Here is a 25,746-nt window from a genome sequence, read left to right on the forward strand (position 1 = left end):
TTTTATTTATTGCTACAGAATATCGGTGTCTACCTAACACTACTAGGGGACTTCAAAAAGTAAGATAAATAATATTATGGCAGACTTTTATTGAACACAGCACCACACTTCAAAGTGCCACAGAAAATGACTAATGTTAACATAGTCACTGCGCCTCTGTAAGAAACGGTCCGCAAGTTCTACCATCGCTCATTTCTTCGACGAAGGAAATTGATTCCTTCGTCAAGGAAAGTCCTCTTCTTTGAATTGGTTCTTACACTGCCCGTACGTTTTCGTCTGTGGTCGATACCGATGGCCATCCTTCCTGATCAGCGTCACCCACGTATTGGTAAAACTGTTGCCACCATCTTATGACGGCTAGACAGCACACTGTATCTGACCCATATTCGGCCACATTATCTCGATGAACCCGAGTGCAGTTTAAACTTTTTGCCTATGTACGTTTCAAGTTGTCGCAACATTTCACTGACATAGTGTGATGCACCTGCCTGTTAACCGTCGCAAGAAACGTAACCAATGCATGATGGACGGAGGGAGGCAATGGCAAATGATACGTCACTTGTGTGTAAAAAAATGTTATCGAACCGGCGGTAGCCACAGCTGAACTGTATCTGCACGAAACACGAAGCATGTACTGTATTGTGCCAGTGCCCCGCTCTTGTTGCTAAATGGTCTTAAAGTGGGACGAAGTATATGAATTAGGTTATGAAGGCGGTTCGTAAAACGTTTGGATGTTGTATTGGCAAGAGTGTCAGCACTAACATCAGCTAACGGTTTAATTTACTTCAGACGGTCTAAGTCACAGTGACACAAGACCATAGTACTCTTGCACACTGTAAGTTTTTGACGAGATACTGTTTGTAGATGTCCTCTTGCTATGGTACGTCTCCCTTTTACAGACATATCCATGTAGCCTTTTGTGCGCGGTAGAACTGTATCCTATTATTTGACGGGTTCGGTAATTTATTTATCTTCAGCAATAATATTTGTATTTATTGAAGTAATCTTCAATCAGCTGCACGGGAGAAATATTATTTCCTTAACTTGTTTCATCAATCTAGTGATCTTCTGCAGAAGGTTACGGCTATCACACTATTTCGGAGCGTAAAAAATAAAATAGTGGGATAATTATAACCTCCTGAAGCTGGACACTAGGTGCTTGAATCCATATAATAAAATAAAATTTCTTTTGTACAACTGGTTGTTTGATATTTCAATTAATGAAAACTGTAGACGCAATGAGTCTGAAAAAAGGTAAAATCGTAAAGCTTATACAATGAAAACAGCGATCAAAACGAAAAATCACGTTGTCTACTGTAATTACGATCCCGGACACGTTTAAGGTTACGACATTCATTATTATTAAACGTTACGTCATTCATAATCACCGAACTATCAGTTTAATAAGCCACGATTGCAAAATACTAACACGAATTCTTTACAGACGAATGGAAAAACTAGCAGAAGCCGACCTCGGGGAATATCAGTTTGGATTCCCTAGAAATGTTGGAACACGTGAGGAAATACTGACCCTACGACTTATCTTAGATGATAGATTAAGGAAAGGCAAACCTACGTTTCTAGCATTTGTAGACTTAGAGAAAGCTTTTGGCAATGTTGACTGGAATACTCTCTTTCAAATTCTGAAGGAGGCAGGGGTAAAATATAGGGAGCGAAAGGTTGTTTACAATTTGTACAGAAACCAGATGGCATTTATAAGAAACGAGGGAGGAGGAGGAGGAGGAGGAGATTAGTATTTAACGTCCCGTCGACAACGAGGTCATTAGAGACGGAGCGCAAGCTCGGGTGAGGAAAGGATGGGGAAGGAAATCGGCCGTGCCCTTTCACAGGAACCATCCCGGTATTTGCCTGAAGCGATTTAGGGAAATCACAGAAAACCTAAATCAGGATGGCCGGAGACGGGATTGAACCGTCGTCCTCCCGAATGCGAGTCCAGTGTGCTAACCACTACGCCACAGAAACGAGGGACATGAAAGGGAAGCAGTGGTTGAAAAGGGAGGCAGGGTTGTAGCCTATCCCCGATGTTATTCAATCTGTATATTGAGCAAGCAGTAAGGGAAACAAAGAAAAATTTGGAGTAAGAACTAAAATCCATGGAGAGGAAATAAAAACCTTGAGGTTCGCCGATGACATTGTAATTCGGTCAGAGACAGCAATGGACCTGGAAAAGCAGCTGAACGGAATGGACAGTGTCTTGAAAGGAAGATATATGATCAACATCAACAAAAGCAAAACGAGGATAATGGAATGTAGTCGAATTAAGTCGGGTGATGCTGTGGGAATTAGATTAGGAAATGAGACGCTTAAAGTAGTAAATGAGTTTTGCCATTTGGGGAGCAAAGTAACTGAGGATGGTTGAAGTAGAGAGGATATAAAATGTATACTGGCAATGACAAGGAAAGCGTTTCTGAAGAAGAGAAATTTGTTAACATCGAGTATAGATTTAAGTGTCAGGAAGTCGTTTCTGAAAGTATTTGTATGGAGTGTAGCCATGTAAGGAAGTAAAACGTGGACGATAAATAGTATATACAAAAAGAGAATAGAAGATTTCGAAATGTGGTGCTACAGAAGAACGCTGAAAATTAGATGGGTAGATCACATAACTAATGAGGAGGTACTGAATAGAACTGGGGAGAAATATGTGGCACAACTTGACTAGAAGAAGGGATCGGTTGGTAGGACATGTTCTGAGGCACCAAGGGATCACCAATTTAGTACTGGAGGGCAGCGTGGAGGGTAAAGATCGTAGAGGGAGACCAAGAGATGTATACACTAAGCAGATTCAGAAGGATGTAGGTTGCAGTAGGTACTGGGAGTTGAAGAAGCTTTCACAGGATAGAGTAGCATGGAGAGCTCCGTAAAACACGTCTCCGGACTGAAGACCACAACAACAACAACAACGTCATTCATTGACAAAATCTAGAAGAGACATTTCTCCTGTGGTGCAAAACGAATAACGTGAAATTTTAACTGTATGAGCTAGCGTATCATGAAATACGAAGCTAGTAATTTGGACTGGAACCAGTTGAATCTAGTAGACTTAAAGTGCTACCACGTACTAAGCACGTAGTTTTTTTTCTCTCCAGAGCTCAACCCTCTTGCTCAAAAATTCACGTGGGAAATGCGATAACAATATTTTTCGCTAATCTGAAACTACACACAGGTATACACACGGTATGTGGGTGTCGCGCGGGGCCCTTAAATTTTCTGCCGATGCGCAGTGGCTCGGAACGGTGACAAATCGAATAGCGTCGCGTGGAGGCTGAAGCGAGTGGCTGCGACCGGCGAAATCGCCGGGGCGAGCCGCGGCCTATTGGCCGCACTGCCTGCGCTTGCCTGCAGTGGATTTACGCTTATGAAGCGCGAATAATTTAACGGTGCTAGCAGGCGGCGGCAGCGTAGGACGCGGGAACGGAGCAGCGATCTCGATAAATCCGACACCGCGTCTATCGTATTCCCCCTTCCCCCCTCCCCCCCACCCACCTCTGCCCACCAGCAGCACCACTGCCGCCCTCACACCTCCTACGTCACCGCTCGTAGGGGTGGGTGGGGGTGAGCGCGTATCCCAGCGACCCCTCTTCACACCCTGCCGCCTCTCCCGGAACACGGAGCTGGATTTACGTAGGTGCGGCGGAGCGGAGCGCTGCGCTGCGGTGTCCGCTTCGGGTTCGATAACAATTGGCGCCGGTCGGCTTGATTAAAACAGTTTTCAGCAGCCCCGCCTCGTACTGCCATCTAAAAGTGATCGCTTCGCTCCTCGTGTCCAGATTCACAACAGCCACTTGTCGCCAGTAAAGCTCGCAATCGCTGTGTGTGTTTTCGTCGTAACGGTATAGCGACAGTGTCTTCTTGTTCAAAAGCCACATTGCCCGGTCTCTGACAGCGACGAGGCTGCTAGTAAACGATTGGGCATTGTTCAGATTGCAACACGTACTTCACTTTGTTAAATACTCTCAAAGACCAGAAAGAAAATACGTCACACCACGAAGGAATTAAACAAATGGAACGGAAATCAACATATGTGACATACTTGTGCAGGCAAATAAATGATTACAATTTCAGAGAAATAGGATCATGTATTCAAGAGAAAGAGCTCCACATATTGAGCCGGCCGGTGTGGCCGAGCGGTTCTAGGCGCTTCAGTCCTGAACCGCGTGACTGTCATGGTCACAGGTTCGAATCCTGCCTCGGGCATGGATGTGTGTGATGTTCTCAGGTTAGTTAGGTTTAAGTAGTTTTAAGTTCTAGAGGACTGATGACCTCAGATGTTAAGTTCCATAGTGCTCAGAGCTATTTGAACCATTTTCCAAAAATTGACCATATCCATAACGCGTTCGTTTCCCTCTGGCCGTTATGCAAGCAGTTATTCTGCCTATTCTGAGTGACATAACTGTCGGACATCCTCCTGAGGGTCAGCGTGTCATACTCTGTCCAATTGACACGTTAGATGGTCAAAATCCCGACCTGCTTCAAGCGCTCTGCCCATAATGTTCCAAATGTTCTCAACCAGGGAGAGATTCGGCGACCTCTCTGGCTAATGAATTATTTGGCAAGCATAAAGACAAGCAGTAGAAACTCTTGCCATATGCGGGCGGGCGCTATCTTGCTGACAGACATCGTGAAAGCTCGGATCCATCCGGCGCCCGCAGGCAATCAGTATGCCAATGTAAAGGTGCCACTGGGGGTGTCGTGTGTTACCGAAAACTTGCATGTATTTAAACACTACTTAACACAGGCAAGTGATTAACATTGCAAAGAAAACAGGTTAGTGTAAGCGCAAATTAAGAAATTGAAAATGTGAAATTCTGATGCATTAATAATCATTGTAACCACCAAATGTTGAATACAAGAATGCCAACCTGCATGCATTGTGTTGTGCTGGAGTCGTATTTCAGTTTGTGGTACTGGAGTTCCATGCCTCTTGCACTTGGTTGGGATGGTTAATGCTGTTTTTGGATAATGCTGGAGTTCTTGTCTCATGATGTTCTATACGTGTTCGATTGGAGACTGACCGGGTGACCGAGCAGGCCAATGCAATATGTCGGCACTCTGTAGAGCATGCTGTGCGGCTGGTCCCGGTGGAGGTTCGAGTCCTCCCTCGGGCATTGGTGTGTGTGTTTGTCCTTAGGATAATTTAGGTTAAGTAGTGTGTAAGCTTAGGGACTGATAACCTTAGCAGTTAAGTCCAATAAGATTTCACACACATTTGAACATTTTTGTAGAGCATGTTGCTTCCAACAGCGGTATGTCGGCGGGCATTATCCTGTTAGGAAACATTCCCTGGAATGCTGTTCATGAATGGCATCACAACAGGTCGAATCACCAGGCTGACGTGTAAATTATCAGGCAGGGTGCGTGGAACCACCATGAAAGTGCTCCTCCTGTCATACAAAACCAGGTGTAGGTCCAGCGTGCTGACACTATGTTTGCAGGCAATCGACTGGCCTCATTTTAACCAACACGCGACCATCACTGTCACGGAGGCAGATTCAGCTTTCATCATAAATTACAACAGCCGCGTGGCGTGGCCGTGCGGTCAGGGGCACCTTGTCACGATTCGTACGTCTGCCGTCGTCGGAGTTTCGAGTCGTCCCTCGAGCATGGGTGTGTTTGTTGTCCTTAGCGTAAGTTAGTTTCGGTTAGATTAAGTAGTGTGTAAGCCTAGGGACTGATTACCTGAGCAGTTTGGTCCCATAGTCCTTACCACAAATTTCCAAATAAATCACAACAAACTTCCACCGTGCCCTCCAACGACCTCTCGCTTCACAACACTGACGTGAATGTCGGTGGTTTGGGATCACTGGAATGCACGCTCTAGGGCGTCTAGCTTGGAGCTCTCGCAGAAGTAACCGATTTGTAACAGTTCGTTGTGTCACTGTTGTGTCCTCCGCTGCTCACATTACTCCTGCAGATGCATTACGATGCGTCGCGCCATACGCCGAACACGATAGTCTACCCTCTCGGTAGTGTCACGTGTCTTCTTGCATCTGTACAATCTCGTGACCACCGCTGCCAACAACCATGTACAGTGGCTACATTCTTGCAATCCAGCTTCGCGTTGTCCTGTTACACGGCCTCTTTCAAACTCGGTGAGATGTTGACAATAGCATCTTTGTCGTCTTGAAGGCATTCTTGACTAATGTCAACTCACCACGTCCAATCTCAAAGGCAACTAACGGTCCCGATCGCTACACTGTATACTTAAAGCAAACCTGATTTGCTTCCTCTTAAGTGACCGGTGCGAAATTTGAATCGAAGTCATATTTTCGATCAAGAAACACGCCTATGAACTTTCGTTTATGTCGCACAATACCTTCTTCGTGGTGCTATTGTTTTTATTCCGTCAGTATGTTTAGTTGCGTAAGCAACCCATAGTGTAGGTACTGGAACTGTGAAGTATTCTTCCGATACAGACATGACGGCTTTCTTAGACAACTACTTAGAGCAGAAAATGATCAGACGCGATCGGAATCAGTCACTGTGTATAAAAAGTACAAGTGTGACGGGAAAATAAACGATATACGTAATTGTAATGTAGTTGTTGTATATGTTTACGAGCTTCCATAAGGAGCGACTTATTTATTTAGAGATACCTCCATAGTTGCTAGATTATTTTTGTAATTTCTTGCTCGTTCGAGTGCCTACTAGGCACAAGCATTCATTTTAACAACAGTGTAGCGTGCAGTATCGCCGTTGCTATCGACCCTCGTATCGTACAAGCTTTTGTTTTTGTTGGTATAGCTCAGTGTCGTTTAGACTGTTAGTGAGAGAACACTTCGAAGTCCTACTGCTAATAAGTCGAGTACACCGTTCGTTTGTTGCATATTTTTACGAGCTTCAGACGGGAGTGACTGCAATAATGGATAGGAACTGCGATTGCTATGTACAGATGTGAGCTGAGTTGGCGACCCTTCGCTCACAGCTCCAGGCTGCGTCGGCATCCGTCACACAGCTTGAGGCTGGTGCCAAGGGGCATCACTGTGGGGGGCGGACGCAGGGATGCGAGAGACATCGAGCACATCCCAAGTGTCCCCCGTTCGGTCCACTGTTGTGGCCGCCCCGCGTACTACCTGCACTGAGCTTGACTCCTCACCCGTGGTCGAGTTGGAGATCATTTCAAAGTCTGGCAGGCAGCGAAAAATTTTCCGAGGGGCCGATCGTAGAGCCTCCCCAGTTCGTTTGACGAACAGGTTTCTGGCGATGTATATGGCTGACGATGTCTCTGAGCCGGATACAGTCGTCCACCCTGTTCCAGAGGAAGCCTCTCGGCCGGCAACATCTGAGCGTTCGCAGAAGGTTGGGTTTTCGGTAGTTGGGAGCTCCAACGTCGGGCGCGTAATGAGGCCCCATAGGAACATGGCTGCAAGGAGAGGAAGGAAGCCAGTCTGCATACCGGTGAGAGTCATTCCGGATGTGGAAAGGCTAATTCCGGATGCCATGGAGAGTACAAGGCGCAGCCAACTGCAGGTGATGGCTCATGTCTGTACTTATGATCAGACGAGATTCTCCTTGGTTTTTGGTCGGCTAGCGAAAATGGTAAAGACTGCCAGTTTTGCTTGCGAGATTGAGGCGGAGCTCACCATTTGCAGCATCGTTGATAGAACCCACCGTGGTCCTTTGGTGCAGAGCCGAGTGGAGGGTCTGAATCAGAGGCTCAGGCGGTTCTGTGACCGTGTAGGCTGCACATTCCTTGACGATCGCCATCGGTTGATGGGTTTATGGGGTCCGCTTAATAGGTCAGGAGTCGACTACACACAGGAAGCGGCTACATGGGCAGCGGGGGCTGTGTGGAAGGGACTGGGCTGTTTTTTAGGTTAGAGGGCTTCAGGGAACCACAGAATGGGGAAAGGTAAAACACAGCAAGTTATTTGTAGAAACGATTAGTATTGTAGTTGTAAACTGTCGTCGCCCGCATCTCGTGGTCGTGCGTTAGCGTTCTCGCTTCCCACGCCCGGGTTCCCGGGTTCGATTCCCGGCGGGGTCAGGGATTTTCTCTGCCTCGTGATGGCTGGGTGTTGTGTGCTGTCCTTAGGTTAGTTAGGTTTAATTAGTTCTAAGTTCTAGGGGACTTATGACCACAGCAGTTGAGTCCCATAGTGCTCAGAGCCATTTTTTTTGTAAACTGTCGTATATATGGTGGGAAAGAACCAGAGCTCCAAGCCCTAATAGAAAGCACTGAAGCTCAAATAGGTATAGGTACAGAAAGCTGGCTAATACCGGAAATGAGCTCAGCAGAATTTTTTTCTAACGATCTAACAGTGTTCAGAAAGGATAGATTAAATACAGTTGATGGTGGAGTATTAATTGCTGTCAGAACTAGTTTGTCTTGTAGTGAAATTGAAGTAAATAGTTCCTGCGAAATAGTCCGGACAGAGGTTACACTTGACAATCGGACTGAACTATCAATTGGGTCGTTTTACCAACCCCCCGACTCAGAAGATATAGTTGCTGAACAGTTCAAAAAAACTTAAGTCTCATTTCAAATTGGTACCCCACTCAAACAATTATAGTCAGTGGTGATTCTATTCTGTCTTCGATATGCTGGAAAAATTATACGTTTAAAGCCGGCGGCAGGCTTTAAATGTCATCCGAAATTGTACTGAATGATTTCTCAGAAAATTATTTTGAACAATTAGTTCATGAGCCCACTCGAAACGTAAATGTTTGCGAAAGCATACTTGACCTCTTACCAACAAATAAACCGGGACAAATAGTGAGTATTGTAACGAATACAGGAATTAGCGACCACAAGGCAGTAGCTGCTAGGATGAATACCGCAACTCCTACCACCATCAAAAAGAAACGAAAAAAGCTGATAAAAATGCTCTTATCGCCATGTAAGCGTAGAAACGTTGTGGAATGAAGAGACAGTGTCGACAGCAATTGAGAAATATATACCGCCTACAATAATAAGTGATGGTGCTGATCCGCCACGGTGCACAAAACGAGTCAGATTGTTGTTGCAGAAACATCGAAAAAAACATGCCAAATTTAAAAGAATGCAAAATCCCCAAGACTGGCAAAGTTTTGCAGAAGTTCGAAATATAGAGCGTACATCAAATCGAGATGCTTTTAATAATTCATCATCATCATTTAAGACTGATTATGCCTTTCAGCGTTCAGTCTGGAGCATAGCCCCCCTTATACAGTTCCTCCATGATCCCCTATTCAGTGCTAACATTGGTGCCTCTTCTGATGTTAAACCTATTACTTCAAAATCAATCTTAACTGAATCCAGGTACCTTCTCCTCGGTCTACCCCGACTCCTCCTACCCTCTACTGCTGAATCCATGAGTCTCTTGGGTAACCTTGCTTCTCCCATGCGTGTAACATGACCCCACCATCTAAGCCTGTTCGCCCTGACTGCTACATCTATAGAGTTCATTCCCAGTTTTTCTTTGATTTCCTCATTGTGGACACCCTCCTGCCATTGTTCCCATCTACTAGTACCTGCAATCATCCTAGCTACTTTCATATCCGTAACCTCAACCTTGTTGATAAGGTAACCTGAATCTACCCAGCTTTCACTCCCGTACAAGAAAGTTGGTCGAAAGATTGAACGGTGCACAGATAACTTAGTCTTGGTACTGACTTCCTTCTTGTAGAAGAGAGTAGATCGTAGCTGAGCGCTCACTGCATTACCTTTGCTACACCTCGCTTCCAGTTCTTTCACTATGTTGCCATCCTGTGAGAATATGCATCCTAAGTACTTGAAACCGTCCACCTGTTCTAACTTTGTTCCTCCTATTTGGCACTCAATCCGTTTATATTTCTTTCCCACTGACATTACTTTCGTTTTGGAGATGCTAATCTTCATACCATAGTCCTTGCATTTCTGATCTAGCTCTGAAATATTTCTTTGCAAACTTTCAATCGAATCTGCCATCACAAATAAGTCATCCGCATATGCAAGACTGCTTATTTTGTGTTCACATATCTTAATCTCACCCAGCCAGTCTATTGTTTTCAACATATGATCCATAAATAACACGAACAACAGTGGAGACAGGTTGCAGCCTTGTCTTACCCCTGAAACTACTCTGAACCATGAACTCAATTTACCGTCAACTCTAACTGCTGCCTGACTATCCATGTAAAGACCTTTAATTGCTTGCAAAAGTTTGCCTCCTATTCCATAATCTTGTAGAACAGACACTAACTTCCTCCTAGGAACCCGGTCATATGCCTTTTCTAGATCTATAAAGCATAGATACAATTCCCTGTTCCACTCATAACACTTCTCCATTATTTGCCTTAAGCTAAAGATCTGGTCCTGACAACCTCTAAGAGGCCTCGACCCACACTGATTTTCATCCAATTGGTCCTCAATTAATACTCGCACTTTCCTTTCAACAATACCTGAGAAGATTTTACCCACAACGCTGATTAAAGAGATACCTCTATAGTTGTTACAATCTTTTCTGTTTCCATGTTTAAAGATTGGTGTGATTACTGCTTTTGTCCAGTCTGATGGAACCTGTCCCGACTCCCAGGCCATTTCAATTATCCTGTGTAGCCATTTAAGACGTGACATTCCACTGTATTTGATGAGTTCCGACTTAATTTCATCCACCCCAGCCGCTTTATTGCACTGCAATCTATTGACCATTTTTTCCACTTCCTCAAATGTGATCCTATTTCCATCATCATTCCTATCCCATTCTACCTCGAAATCTGAAACATTACTGATCGCATTTTCACCTACATTGAGCAACTCTTCAAAATATTCCCTCCATCTGCCCAAGGCATCCGCAGGATTCACCAGCAGTTTTCCTGACCTGTCCAAAATACTTGTCATTTCCTTCTTACCTCCCTTTCGAAGACTGCTAATTACACTCCAGAATGGTTTTCCAGCAGCTTGACCCATAGTCTCCAACCTGTTTCCAAAGTCTTCCCACGATTTCTTCTTGGATGCTGCAATTATCTGTTTGGCTTTGTTTCTTTCCTCAACATAACTTTCTCTGTCTACCTGGGTTCTGGTTTGTAGCCATTTTTGATACGCCTTCTTTTTCCTTTTACAGGCTGCCTTGACTGTATCATTCCACCAAGCTGTTTGCTTCATCCTACTTTTACACACTACTGTTCCAAGACATTCTTTAGCCACTTCTAGTACTGTGTCCCTGTACCTTGTCCATTCCTTTTCCAATGACTGTAATTGACTACATTCAACTAACTGGTACCTTTCTGAGATCGCTGTTATGTACTTGTGCCTGATTTCCTAATAATGAAATTTCTCCACTCTTATCCTCCTACATATGGACCTGACCTCCTGCACTTTCGGCCTCACAATCCCAATTTCACTGCAGATTAAATAATGATCAGTGTCATCAAAGAATCCCCTGAATACACGTGTGTCCCTCACAGCCTTCCTGAATTCCTGATCTGTTATTATATAGTCCCAAGTATACTGGTGAATGTTCTTATGTTTAAAAAAGGAGTTTGTGATTGCTAAGCCCATACTGGCACAGAAATCCAAGAGTTGTTTCTCGTTCCTGTTGGCCTCCGTATCCTCTCCAAATTTACCCATAACCTTTTCATACCCTTCTGTTCGATTTCCAATCCTGGCGTTAAAATCACCCATGAGCAGAACACTGTCCTTGTCCTTTACTCTAACAACTACATCACTGAGTGCCTCATAAAAACTATCCATCTTATCTTGATCTGTCCCTTCACAATGCGAATATACTGACACAATCCTAATTTTCTTGCTAGACACTGTCAAATCTATCCACATCAGTCGTTCGTTTACATACCTTATTGCAACTACGCTGGGTTCCATTTCTTTCGTGATGTAAAGCCCTACACCACATTGTGCTATTACTGCTTTGACTTCTGACAGGTAGACCTTGTATTCTCCCACATCCTCTTCTTTCTCACCCCTTACCCGAATGTCACTAACAGCTAAAACGTCCAGCCCCATCTTACTTGCAGCCTCTGCCAGCTCTACCTTCTTCCCAGAATAGCCCCCATTGATATTAATAGCTCCCCATCTCATTACCATTTGTTTGCCAAGTCGTATCTTTGGAGTCCCTGGTTTGTCATTTAGAGGTGGGACTCCGTCACCTCCAAAGGTCCGAGGCATTTTGCTCTGATTGTTGCCAGCATCATATTTAAAGTACCAGGGAAGCAGGTTGCTAGCCTTACTTGCCCCGAGTCCCATTGGGTTTTACCCCTAACGGCTGAGGGACTAACCGGTGGATTTGGTAGTCTTTGCCGTATGAGCACAAAGGTGACCACGACTCAGAATATGTCCGAGATGCCCTGCCTTATTCCAAAGTAAATGGTATCCCGACTGTCGGGACCACTTACTTGGCCACTCATACGTTGCCCGTGGTTCATGAACTAGGACATGACTACAGGAACCCACACCATGAACCACAATAATAATTTACACAACGAAAGTCCATCTCGAAATCTGGCAGAAAACCGAAAGAGATTCTGGTCATACATAAAGCACACCAGTGGCAAGACGCAGTCATCTTCTCTGGGCGATAACAACGGTGAAGTCACTGATTACAGTGCCACTAAGCGGAGTTATTAAACACGATTTTCCGAAACTCCTTCACCAAAGAAGACGAAGTAAATATTCCTGAATTCCAATCAAGAACAACTGCTGCCAAGATGAGAAACGTAGAAATAGATATCCTCGGTGTTGCAAAGCAGCTTAAACCACTTAATAAACGCAAGGCTTCCAGTCGAGATTGTGCACCAGTCAAGTTTCTCTCAGTCTAAGCTGATACAATAGTTCCATATGAGCAATTATATACAACCACTCGCTCACAAAAAGATTCGTACCTAAAGCTTGGAAAATTGCTCAAGTTCCACCAATACCCAAAATGGGAAGTAGGAGTAATCCGTTGAACTACAGGGCTGTATCGCTAACCTCGATTTCCAATAGGGATTTGGAATATGTACTGTATTCGAACATAATGAAGTACCTCGAAGAAAACGATTTATTGACATGTAATCAACACTGATTCAGAAAATATCTTTCTTGCGAAAGACAACTATCTCTTTATACTCATGAAGTAATGAGAGCTATTGACAGGAGATGTCAAATTGATTCCATAGTTTTTAGAATTCCAGATGGGTTTCGACACCGTTCCTCACAAGCGTCTTCTAACCAGACTGCTTGACTATGGAATATCGCCTCAGTTGTTCGACTGGATTCGTGATTTCCTGTCAGAAAGGTCAAAGTTTGTAGTAATAAACGGAAAGTCATCGAGTAAAACAGGAATAATATCCGGCGTCCCCCGAGGAAATGTTATAGGGCCTCTATTGCTCCTGATCTATATTAACGACATAGGAGACAATCTGAGTAGCCGTCTTAGATTGTTTGCAGATGATGCTGTCATTTACCGTGTTGTAAAGTCATCAGATGACTAAAACGACTTGCAAACAGATTTGGATAAGATATCTGTATGGTGCGGAAAGTGGCAGTTGACCCTGATTAAAGAAAAGTGTGAAGTTATTCACATGAGTACTGAAAGAAATCCGCTAAATTTCGATTACACGATAAGTCACACAAAGCTTAAGGATGTAAATTCACCAAAATACTTAGGGATTACAGTTACAAAGAATGTAAACGGGAACGATCTCATAGATAATGGTGTGGGTAGAGCCAAACAAAGACTGCGATTCATTGGCAGAACACTTAGAAGGTGCAACAGGTGTACTAAAGAGACCGCTTACACCATGCCTGTCCGCCCTATTTTGGAGTATTGCTGTGCGGTGTGGGATCAGAATCAGATGGAACTGACGGATGACATCGAAAAAGTACAAAGAAGGGCAGCTCGTCTTGTATTTACACGAAGTAGGGGAAGTAGTCCACAGGTATGATACGTGAATTAGAGTGACAATCATTAAAACAAAGGCGTTTTTCGTTGCGACGGGATGTTCTCCTGAAATTTCAATCACCAGTTTTCTCCTCCGATTGTGAAAACATTCTGTTGACACCTATCTACACAGGGAGAAATGATCATCACCATAAAATAAGTGAAATCAGGGCTCGCACAGAAATATTTAAGTGCTCGTTTTTCCTGTGTTCCTTTTAATAACTATTATTTCCTTGTTTTATCACCGGTCTCTTATTTCTTCTTGTAAGGAGTAGGTTAAATAACCTAGTGTATATATTTGCAGAGTGATCCCGCAGTGGTTTAAACAATGAAAACTGCGCCAGTAACTTGGTTTTTGATGCTTAGACTAAAGCGTTTCGCGAATTTATTCTCATTTTCAAGTGCATTCGTGCGTTTGTTTATATGCATATGTTTGACGATGTTTGCAAGTGTGGTTTTCTGCATTGGTTGTGTCTTTTAGAAGTTAGACTGCAATCGGATAATCGGACAAAAAGAGTATTTAAGCGCTTTTAAACGCTAATGTTAGAAATGGTATTTTTATTTCACTACTTACAGAAAATTCCATTACAGAGAATATCATACACACGTAGATAATACACTGGTCTGTTTACAAAATATGCTACAAATATCTTACGATCTTATGGCTTCTAAATGAGTTTATACACAGTCAGAGTTGTTACAGGTTATCGGCTTACGTAATGTATATACATAAGGGTGTACATTATAAGACGTATTTTTGCCATTATTGACTACTAAATCATCATTACATTCTTTTTATAATGACGAAATGTACATATTTATGAAAATAATTACATTTATCATATGCAGGAAGAGCATCTGAAGAAGTTAACTGATTCACTATCTAGTTCGTCATTGAGAATTTCTTCTCCTTGCTTCTTGTGGTGTACAAAAATTTCAAGTTCCTCCATTAATTCCATTGCACGAGATTTCTGGAAGTGTTCGATTAGCTCAAGAACTTCTATGTTTTTCAGTGGGTTTGCAGAGTTTTTCTGTATGTTGCTATTGCAGCTTTAGTAAATTGTTTATGTGTGTAACCATTGGATTGTTCATTGTATCTACTTTGAAAATTCCTGCCGATTTGACCTGTGTAGTAGATTCAGCAAATTTGCCATTTTATATATTCCTGCGTCTGAGAATTTATCTTTTTTATTGTTTGTGGTGTGTACTAGACAAATTCCCAGGTAAGGATTATAATAAAAACTTGTCATATATGCTCAAGCTGTTATGTAGGACAAAACAGGCAGGAATTATAAAATTAGGTACAATGAACATGTAAACAAACACATAACCAATTCATAAAATCTTCAATCGCAACACACATAAAAAACACTGGACACCGATTCGAAAACATAGAAGAAGATTTTAAAGGACCCCACCATTTCCAAAAATCTCATACAATGGGTTTAATGGAGGAGCTTAAAATTTTTGTACACGTCTAAAACCAAGGAGGAAAAAATTCTCAGTGACAAATGTTTCTGCAGCATATGATAATTGTAACAGTTTTCAAAACTATGTACATTTCTTAATTATAAAAGAAATTAGTCGATATATATATATATATATATATATATATATATATATATATATATATATATATATACAGGGTGAGTCACCTAACGTTACCGCTGGATATATTTCGTAAACCACATCAAATACTGACGAACCGATTCCACAGACCGAACGTAAGGAGAGGGGCTAGTGTAATTGGTTAATACAAACCATAAAAAAATGCACGGAAGTATGTTATTTAACACAAACCTGCGTTATTTTAAATGGAACCCCGTTAGTTTTGTTAGCACATCTGAACATATAAACAAATACGTAATCAGTGCCGTTTGTTGCATTGTAAAATGTTAATTACATCCGGGGATATTGTAACCTAAAGTTGACGCTTGAGTACCACTCCTCCGCTGTTCGATCGTGTGTATCGGAGAGCACCGAATTACGTAGGGGTCCAAAGGGAACGGTGATGGACCTTGGGTACAGAAGAGACTGGAACAGCACATTGCGTCCACATGCTAACACCTTTTTATTGGTCTTTTTCACTGACGCACATGTACATTACCATGAGGGGTGAGGTACACGTACACACGTGGTTTCCGTTTTCAATTACGGAGTGGAATAGAATGTGTCCCGACATGTCAGGCCAATAGATGTTCAATGTGGTGGCCATCATTTACTGCACAGAATTGCAATCTCTGGCGTAATGAATGTCGTACACGCCGCAATACATCTGGTGTAATGTCGCCGCGGGCTGCCACAATACGTTGTTTCATATCCTCTGGGGTTGTAGGCACATCACGGTACACATTCTCCTTTCACGTACCCCACAGAAAGAAGTCCAGAGGTGTAAGATCAGGAGAACGGACTGGCAAATTTATGCGTCCTCCACGTCCTATGAAACGCCTGTCGAACGTGTACCTCACCCCTCATGGTAATGTACATGTGCGTCAGTGAAAAAGACCAATAAAAGGTGTTAGCATGTAGACGTAATGTGCTGTTCCAGTCTCTTCTGTACCTAAGGTCCATCACCGTTCCCTTTGGATCCCTACGTAATTCGGTGCTCTCCGATACACACGATCGAACAGCGGAGGAGTGGTAGTCAAGCGTCAAATTTAGGTTACAATATCTCCGGATCTAATTAACATTTTACAATGTATTTGTTTATATGTTCAGATGTGCTAGCAAAACTAACGGGGTTCCATTTAAAAAAACGTAGGTTTGTGTTAAAAAACATACTTACGTGCATTTTTTTATGGTTTGTATTAACCAATTACACTAGCCCCTCTCCTCACGTTCGGCCTGTGGAATCGATTCGTCAGTATTTGATGTGGTTTACGAAATATATCCAGCGGTAATGTTAGGTGATTCGCCCCTGTATATATATACACTCCTGGAAATTGAAATAAGAACACCGTGAATTCATTGTCCCAGGAAGGGGAAACTTTATTGACACATTCCTGGGGTCAGATACATCACATGATCACACTGACAGAACCACAGGCACATAGACACAGGCAACAGAGCATGCACAATGTCGGCACTAGTACAGTGTATATCCACCTTTCGCAGCAATGCAGGCTGCTATTCTCCCATGGAGACGATTGTAGAGATGCTGGATGTAGTCCTGTGGAACGGCTTGCCATGCCATTTCCACCTGGCGCCTCAGTTGGACCAGAGTTCGTGCTGGACGTGCAGACCGCGTGAGACGACGCTTCATCCAGTCCCAAACATGCTCAATGGGGGACAGATCTGGAGATCTTGCTGGCCAGGGTAGTTGACTTACACCTTCTAGAGCACGTTGGGTGGCACGGGATACATGCGGACGTGCATTGTCCTGTTGGAACAGCAAGTTCCCTTGCCGGTCTAGGAATGGTAGAACGATGGGTTCGATGACGGTTTGGATGTACCGTGTACTATTCAGTGTCCCCACGACGATCACCAGTGGTGTACGGCCAGTGTAGGAGATCGCTCCCCACACCATGATGCCGGGTGTTGGCCCTGTGTGCCTCGGTCGTATGCAGTCCTGATTGTGGCGCTCACCTGCACGGCGCCAAACACGCATACGACCATCATTGGCACCAAGGCAGAAGCGACTCTCATCGCTGAAGACGACACGTCTCCATTCGTCCCTCCATTCACGCCTGTCGCGACACCACTGGAGGCGGGCTGCACGATGTTGGGGCGTGAGCGGAAGACGGCCTAACGGTGTGCGGGACAGTAGCCCAGCTTCATGGAGACGGTTGCGAATGGTCCTCGCCGATACCCCAGGAGCAACAGTGTCCCTAATTTGCTGGGAAATGGCAGTGCGGTCCCCTACGGCACTGCGTAGGATCCTACGGTCTTGGCGTGCATCCGTGCGTCGCTGCGGTCCGGTCCCAGGTCGACGGGCACGTGCACCTTCCGCCGACCACTGGCGACAAAATCGATGTACTGTGGAGACCTCACGCCCCACGTGTTGAGCAATTCGGCGGTACGTCCACCCGGCCTCCCGCATGCCCACTATACGCCCTCGCTCAAAGTCCGTCAACTGCACATACGGTTCACGTCCACGCTGTCGCGGCATGCTACCAGTGTTAAAGACTGCGATGGAGCTCCGTATGCCACGGCAAAGTGGCTGACACTGAGGGTGGCGGTGCACAAATGCTGCGCAGCTAGCGCCATTCGACGGCCAACACCGCGGTTCCTGGTGTGTCCGCTGTGCCGTGTGTGTGATCATTGCTTGTACAGCCCTCTCGCAGTGTCCGGAGCAAGTATGGTGGGTGTGACACACCGGTGTCAATGTGTTCTTTTTTCCATTTCCAGGAGTGTATATATATATATATATATATATATATATATATATATATATATATATATATATATATCCAATAACACTGTAACAACTGTGACAGTGTACAAACTCACTAAGAAGCCACAAGATCGTAGTAAGTTTGTAGCATGTTTCGTACAAGAACCAGTGTACTCGTAAGTGCTGATTTGCGCGCACGATGGAGGAGGCGCAGTACCTATAAGAAGTCAAACAAAAATAGCAGTTGAAGACACTGAAATATTAATTGTGTCCGATTTTCGAATGCAGTCTAACTTTAAAAAGACGTAAAAGAGTCAGAAAATCACCACTTGGAAACATCACTAAAAATATCCACGTCAACAAATGCATAACTGCACTTGAAATGAGAATAAATTTTCGAAACTGTAGTGCAAAGCACTAAAAAGTTACTAATACTCTGTTCATTATTTAAATGATGAATGACACAGTTGAAGGCTTTCTTGAATCATTTAATGTGATGAACGAAATTAAATGATCTGACAGTCTAGCTGCGTTACGTACAATGCCACTCCTTATCTCCACTACACCATGACTGTTATCTGGTATGTGAATTACGAACATAAACCAAACATTATTTCTCGAAAAATATGAAGTATTCTTCACTGAAATTTAGATAGCCTCATAAATTCGCTGGATGCAGTCAATATGTTGTCGTAGCTATTTGCGAATCTTCATTATTCCCTACATCCATAACGACATCCAAGAGATGTTTCTGGAAACTGGCTCTGAGCACTATGGGACTTAACTTCTGAGGTCATCAGTCCCCTAGAACTTACTACTAACTAACCTAAGGACATCACACACATCCATGCCCGAGGCAGGATTCGAACCTGCGACCGTAGCGGTCGCGCGGTTCCAGACTGTAGCGCCTAGAAACGCAAGGCCGCTCCTGCCGGTAGATGTTTCTCGTTTGGTATGTGACCATACTGGATACGTCTGTCCACTTAAACCCAAATCATTACTGTCAGGGTTGTGGGACGGCCACAAAATATTTTCCAGTAACTTCTACTTTTCCTTTGACGCAATGTACTTCTTACAGAACGCTGAGCTATGTTTTGAGCCATTAGCCTATTGTAATGTGAATCATTTTCCTATTAAGCACAAGTCACATGCTATCGTATGACACTGAGTTATGAGGTGGTAGTACTTCTGGTCCATGAACTATCCTGTTTTCACAACGTCGCCACCTCTATCTCCTATAAAACACTACCAAAGCATAATAGAGGCACCATAGTGTTTAACTGTAGTTAGAATGGTCTGGTGGGCCGCCATCTCTTCTTCAGATCGATTAACAATGTCCTCCTCAATGTAGTAAAAATCTCTAATATCTTTTAATCTCTGAATAACAGTTTCTTCCAATCCTCGTGTGTCCACATACTATGTTTCTTGGTCCATTCGAGTCCCTCCTTTTTATTTTCTGGCTTCAATAGGTATTTTCCCTATGCCATGCATCTTTTCAATCCGGCATCAGTCAGTCTCCTTTTAACTATTGCAACAGATACGTTCATTCCTATAAATTCTGCCCGAATTTGTGCTGCTGTTTTGAACGTCTTACTCGTACTAATAATTGTTATCAGCTTTTTAGTTGTCTCACGAGAACTTACTGATTATTGTATGTCCTGCCTATGTCTTCTGCTTGCGGAGAATGTTTTGCACTCCCCATATGGACATGAGAATTGGCACACCGCTTTAACAACATTATCATTCAGATTAATATTCATATTTTAGGTCTTGATATGAGTGTTTCCCAGTAATACATTTGCATTGTGTGGCTTATGACTTTTTAACATGGGGAAATTGTGGGCAGATTGTTCTTATGACTGCATGTGTAGCCTGTAGAGAACGTGTTGCCAAGGGGTTGTAATGGAGGCACAGGGAGAGATATGAATTGGGGGCCATAAATGCTGACTGCAGTTTCCTGGCCATGTGAGTGATTCTGGGAAGCAGCATTCAGTGGATCTTACCTGCAGAGGGACTTAGGGCTGAAGTCCTCTTCTCCTTCTTCTTGAAGTTGGACGGAAGGGCGCCAATTTCCAAAACATTTTACTTGGGCCACACAGCATTCTATCATGAAGGCATCCAGATGGCGGAAAGTGGTTGGAGGAAGCCATTGAAGAGAGACTGCTGTAAACTGAGCTTTCATGCAAATGGTTGGAAGGTCATAAAATTCCGTGCACTCTCATACTAGAAACTGGGACGACACGGACAGAGCAGCTGGTGTATGTGTTTAGGTAAGGCAAGAGAGCAAGCCCCTCTGACTCCAGGAAGTCGCCAGGCTTTTTGGCGAGTGGTAAAAACATACATTTCATGGGTGTGACTGTCTGACAAGCTTAACAGCCTTCTTTCAAAAATTGGAAATGATCGGTCTGGAAAGATTACATGTCTTCATAAATGAAGGACTGTGGGCCCGTCTAGGCAGATGTTTTTCAGCAAAACATGGCCATGCTTACCATGAGAACTATACCTCCCTAGGCCAAAAGCTTCTTTTTTTTCAGACAAGACAGCTCTGGAATCAGTGGTTGGCTCCTCTCAGAATATGCAAAGTGAAGACCTATTCCTCCAGCATGGGAATCCCGGTGCTGTCTCTGGACTGGCCACCATGCCAACAGAACAGTCAAGAGGGGAGATTCAAAGAGTAGAGGATAGTTTGATTGGTTCGTGCAATGTGGGGGCAGTTTTGTTTTTGATTATTTTGTTCCCATACCGAGGCTTGGTGGAAAGCAGTTATGATTTTTTGCCTTCTTCATCTTCTGGGCCTTCCCTGTTGGAGAACGTCAAGTTCTTCCCTAGTGGGTAAGACTTGTGGTCTGTATCTTGTGGTTGACTGTACCAGTGGCAGTTTCCAACGCTACTGACAGTGGAACTGCATATCAACTCGAACATATCGTGTGTCGTAAGGGTGAACTTATTCATCGTGAATCGGCCACCTGACGTCTGACGATTTCAGCAAGCACTATTGTGCCTCTGAGACAAATTGGTTTGGCCACACTAGCAAACAGGTGCACCTCACATTGAAGTCTGCCAGGATTTCAGGCCTCTGATAGGTAATTTTCCCACATTCTGATAATCATAAGGCCAGGCCATATAGTTTACATATTTTAGTGGATGCATCAGAAATACAGCTGATGCAGCACACTGCTGCTCTCCCACAGCATGCCGTTTTCTGCTACCACCTAAATCAAGGTTAAAGGGTGAAGTGTTGCTGCACCAGCGTAGGGTTGTTAAATGTATTCACAGCTCCCAGTTCTTAGGTAGACCATTGTTTGTAGTTCCATTTGAATAGAGTTAGGCCTCAGAGTGGATTTATGTAAACAAAGGCAGATTCGTTGTAAAAGGCATTAATTCAGGGGGGAATTAGTATAGCTTCCACCTCCATATATTCTTTGCCTGCGAAAAACCACTCCTTAACTGATTTGTGCTTGTCATTTTTGTATAGGATTTAGCAGCTGGTTCTCCAGAAAGTTGTAGTTACTAAAAATTTAATAAAACTTGTCATATTTTAGACCTTAAACAGGCCACTGGTTTTTTTTGTTATGTTGGTACATGGGTCCACCAGCAATTTAAGATTCAGTCTTATTAAACTAGCTATTAGTTTCAGTTCTGAAAGTGATTATAGACATAAGGCAACAAAGGCGCCAAGAATAAATAAATGAATCCATATATAACAATTAGGGGTGTAGCACACAATTTGAAGGTTATTGAGAAGGTTTCTTTTTGCAAAGATAATGACATTTAGCATGTCTCAGACACGTAATTATGATCAAAGCAAGCGATGCCAATAGTTTCGGAATTTAGGGCACATGCATATCCTCCTATTTCCATCTATTGTACTAATAATTTTTTCCTTGTTTTGTTACCTCAAGATATGACATTTCTGTCTCTTTATATATTGTAATTGCTTTGCTATTTGTGTATATATATATTTATGCATTTATGTCGATGTATAATTGGTTTGTTGTGTAAAGATTATTTGTATTTTTACGCTGGGTCTTGCCTAGGGAAAACTGCTATCGAACGATTACATCGATAGGTCGTGTGAAGAATCAAAGTGTGTAGGATCTTTGGTAGTGTTAACTCTGCCGCGTGGAGCGCGGGCAGAGCATGAGGGGGAGTCTGGCTGGGGTAGCGAGTGGAGCAGGTGTGTTGTGAGAAGCTCCCGCGAGTTGCCGCGCTTTCGGGGTTTGGCAGCATGTAATTGCGCTCGACTTGCGATGATAGTTTCTGACATGGTGTCGCGGACGGGAAGCATTAGCTGGCGCACATCAAGAGCCCGTTTCGTCTGGTGACCGTGTCGAGAAGAAGGCGCGCCAACATCCAGCTTCTGCAACAGCGACGGCCGACAATGAGTGACTGTCGCCGTCTCCTCGATCGACGGCTTCAAACCTTCAATCAACCAACAAGGAAGACTGGAAGCACGTAAAGTTTTAGAACTGTATGGCAGACCTCAGCTTTTCAAACTTTTATAATTGTTGCATCACAAAATTACAGCTACTTAGTATGAACCTTTGTTGCTCATTGTCCCAATTGCATTACCAAGCAGGGTCCCTTTCTTTTCCGAAATGAACCCGAGTGTCGTTGAAATTCAAACGCCAGCATAATTCCATTTCAGTGCTTTAATTTCAAAGTTCAGTTAAAGTATTCATAGCTGGCTACAATACTTAGATTACACAAGCACAAATTAAGAGTGCAGTTTTGTTACCATATTTTAGCTTACCTGTGACTGCAGCTCAGCTTGGTATGTACTAAATTTTACTATTGTTAATTGTTCAGAATCATTTAATTCAAGTTCAAAGTTAAATCTCTTGTTTCTAAATTACGTAGATTCAAGTAGCTTTTGAAATGATTGTTGAGGTAGTCCAAGACTAACCGTATTTTACTGAATTTCGATGTGCTTAAGAAAGAAAGCTTCTTATAAATTTCAGTCACTAAATTAACTTTCAGTTTCCCGGTTTTATTAATTCTTTTGCTAAATTAAGTCAGAGTGCAGCGAAAGTTATTACTTCTGACAAACTTTCAGTTTTCCCATTACACGTGTCAACCTTCAGTTGCCACGCTTCTAGTGCTAATTATATGTGTAATTACCTTTCTTTTTCAGTTACTATAGTAATTGTCCTTAGGACTGGCGACCGTAATTTCCTTCAAATCTCTAATATCTAATTACCGCTAGTTAATTGTTAACGTAACGGCCGCACATTTACTTTCTTCATTAACTTTACCCCTTTTCAAAATTAATTTCCACCAGTTTCATTTGCATTATTCCTTTCATTTAGGTGTAACCCTTTCCTCCCTCTTTACCGACAGATTAACTTCGGTGACGATTGCTTTTTCCCAAATTTCCATTAGGTACACGCGGTTTAATTTTTCACTGTCATTAAGGTCGATAAGTGAGGGGGAGGTTACAACTTGCCTGTCAGAATGCTATAATTGCAGCACGTTTATCTGTGGCTGTCTTCATACTTAGAGCTATAATAACGTGGTGCACACTACCAAGTATCACTAAGGAAATGGAATGTGATAATCAAATGATATACGTCGTACAACTGCTTGAAATACACTGCGGGCATCACAAAAATACAGAGAACAACGTGCCAGTATGGCATGGGTGTTCATTCGCCACACGGATAAAAAACGTACCAATTCAGGTAACTATTTTGTCTGTACACAACACTCTTATGGATAATATTGATGTAGATGAAAGCACATATGTACGCCACACATGTTTAGCAAAGTTGTACAATTCCCTTTCTTATTCAACCATAGTCGTGGTGTAATACATGGTATCTACAGGGAATTAGGTCACAGTCGTTAAGACTACTGAAATTAATTAATGGTAGAGTATATTTTTCCGTTTTTCAGAATGGACCTTCGATTGAGACAGAGCACAAACAACTACGAAGGCGCTCAGTAATTCATACAACACTTTTTTTTCTGAAATCAGGCTCTTTCAGGATTCCAATAAGCCATGTTATTCCATGATATTTTGTCTATAAAACCCTATTTTTCACAATAATCTCTGTTCAATGCGACGAGCTTACACCCCCTTACTGGCAGGACCTATAAGCCCACACGGTTGCTCGACGTCGGGTCCAACGGATTGCTGTATCAATAATCCCCCCCCTCGTACACGCATAGTGCGTCCGTCATTGGGCCAAACTGATAAAAGCTGGTAGTTCAGAGAGCTGGGCTGTAGAGTGGATGAGGAAGAGCTCCTCTCGGGTGTGCAGATTTGTGTAAGGGCCTTGCGTTGTCGTGCGAAAGAAAAGGTTCGTCTGTATTTTTTGTGGCGACGACCGCGCTGATGTCGTTTCTTCTAGTTCCTCAGGGCAGCACAATAAACTTCGGAGTTGATCGTTGCATCATAAGGAGGACATCAAACAGAACAACCCCTTCCTAGTCCCGGTAGAGGGTCACGATGACCTTACTGGCTGAGCGTGCGGCTTTGAAACTTTTCTTCGGAGCACAGGTGATTTGGTACCAATCCGTGTATTTTATTTTGTTTCCGGTTGGAACTGATGAACTCGTGTTTCATCACGTGTGACGTTCGACAAAAAGTTGTCGTGATTGGCCTCGTAACGCGTAAGCAGCTTCGTACAGCTGTTCATGATGTTCTCTTAGACGGTGATGAACCTAACGGGCGCACACCATCAAGTACCTCAGGTGGTGGACAAGTGTGTCAGCATTACTAATAGAGATGTCCAGTTGCGCAGTGAGGTGTTTGATTGTGATTCATCGATCATCTCGAATAACAGTGCCAGCACGTTCCAACACTGCAGTAGTCGCAGTTACGTGCGGCCGACCGACATGCGGGAAATGGACGGATTTGCACGACCTTGTTGCGATGACGATAGGTGCCTCTCCCAACGAGTAGCCAGTTGTTCTGCAATCACCTGTGAAACCCCGCGATGCCCAGATTTTCCGCCAAAAGAAACTCAATGACCGGTTTCTGCTTGTAACTTACTTGCGTTACAGACGCCATTTTGAAGACTACACGTAGCGCCCCCACTTATCGGAACTACATGAAACAGTAGAGGGCTGAAGCGGGAATATTCCACAAAGTCCCACAGTAAATCCCGTATTTTTTTCCAATCGAAAATGTCCGATAAAAAATGTGTTGCAATACGTTTTGAACGCCCTCGTAAAATTAGTATTGAAATCAGAAACAGACAAATTAATAGAGAACTTATCCAATAATCTGATAATGGGAAATATTCTCAAGAATTACACACTAATTTTGTTACAGACGGTTCTCTTGCGGCTCAGCGTGAAAGCGGAGGTAGATGACACACCTTAGTCTCCTAATCTTCTTTCATAATTGGATAACATATTGAGTTTCTTCTGTGCGTTTCGCAGAGGTTAGTCTTTATTCCCAGTTCGCCCACTCACTCCTTTTCTGTCCTGAATTTCAGAGAAACCTTTTACTCCGACTGTGTGTAATTACCATCAAACTGGAAGACAATAAAGCCACCAGAGAATGGAAAGATTCGGCATGGGGAAATCCCCGAGGTGAACGAGTACTTG

The sequence above is a fragment of the Schistocerca serialis genome, chromosome 5 (genome assembly GCF_023864345.2).
Source record: "Schistocerca serialis cubense isolate TAMUIC-IGC-003099 chromosome 5, iqSchSeri2.2, whole genome shotgun sequence".
Lineage (NCBI taxonomy): Eukaryota > Metazoa > Arthropoda > Insecta > Orthoptera > Acrididae > Schistocerca > Schistocerca serialis.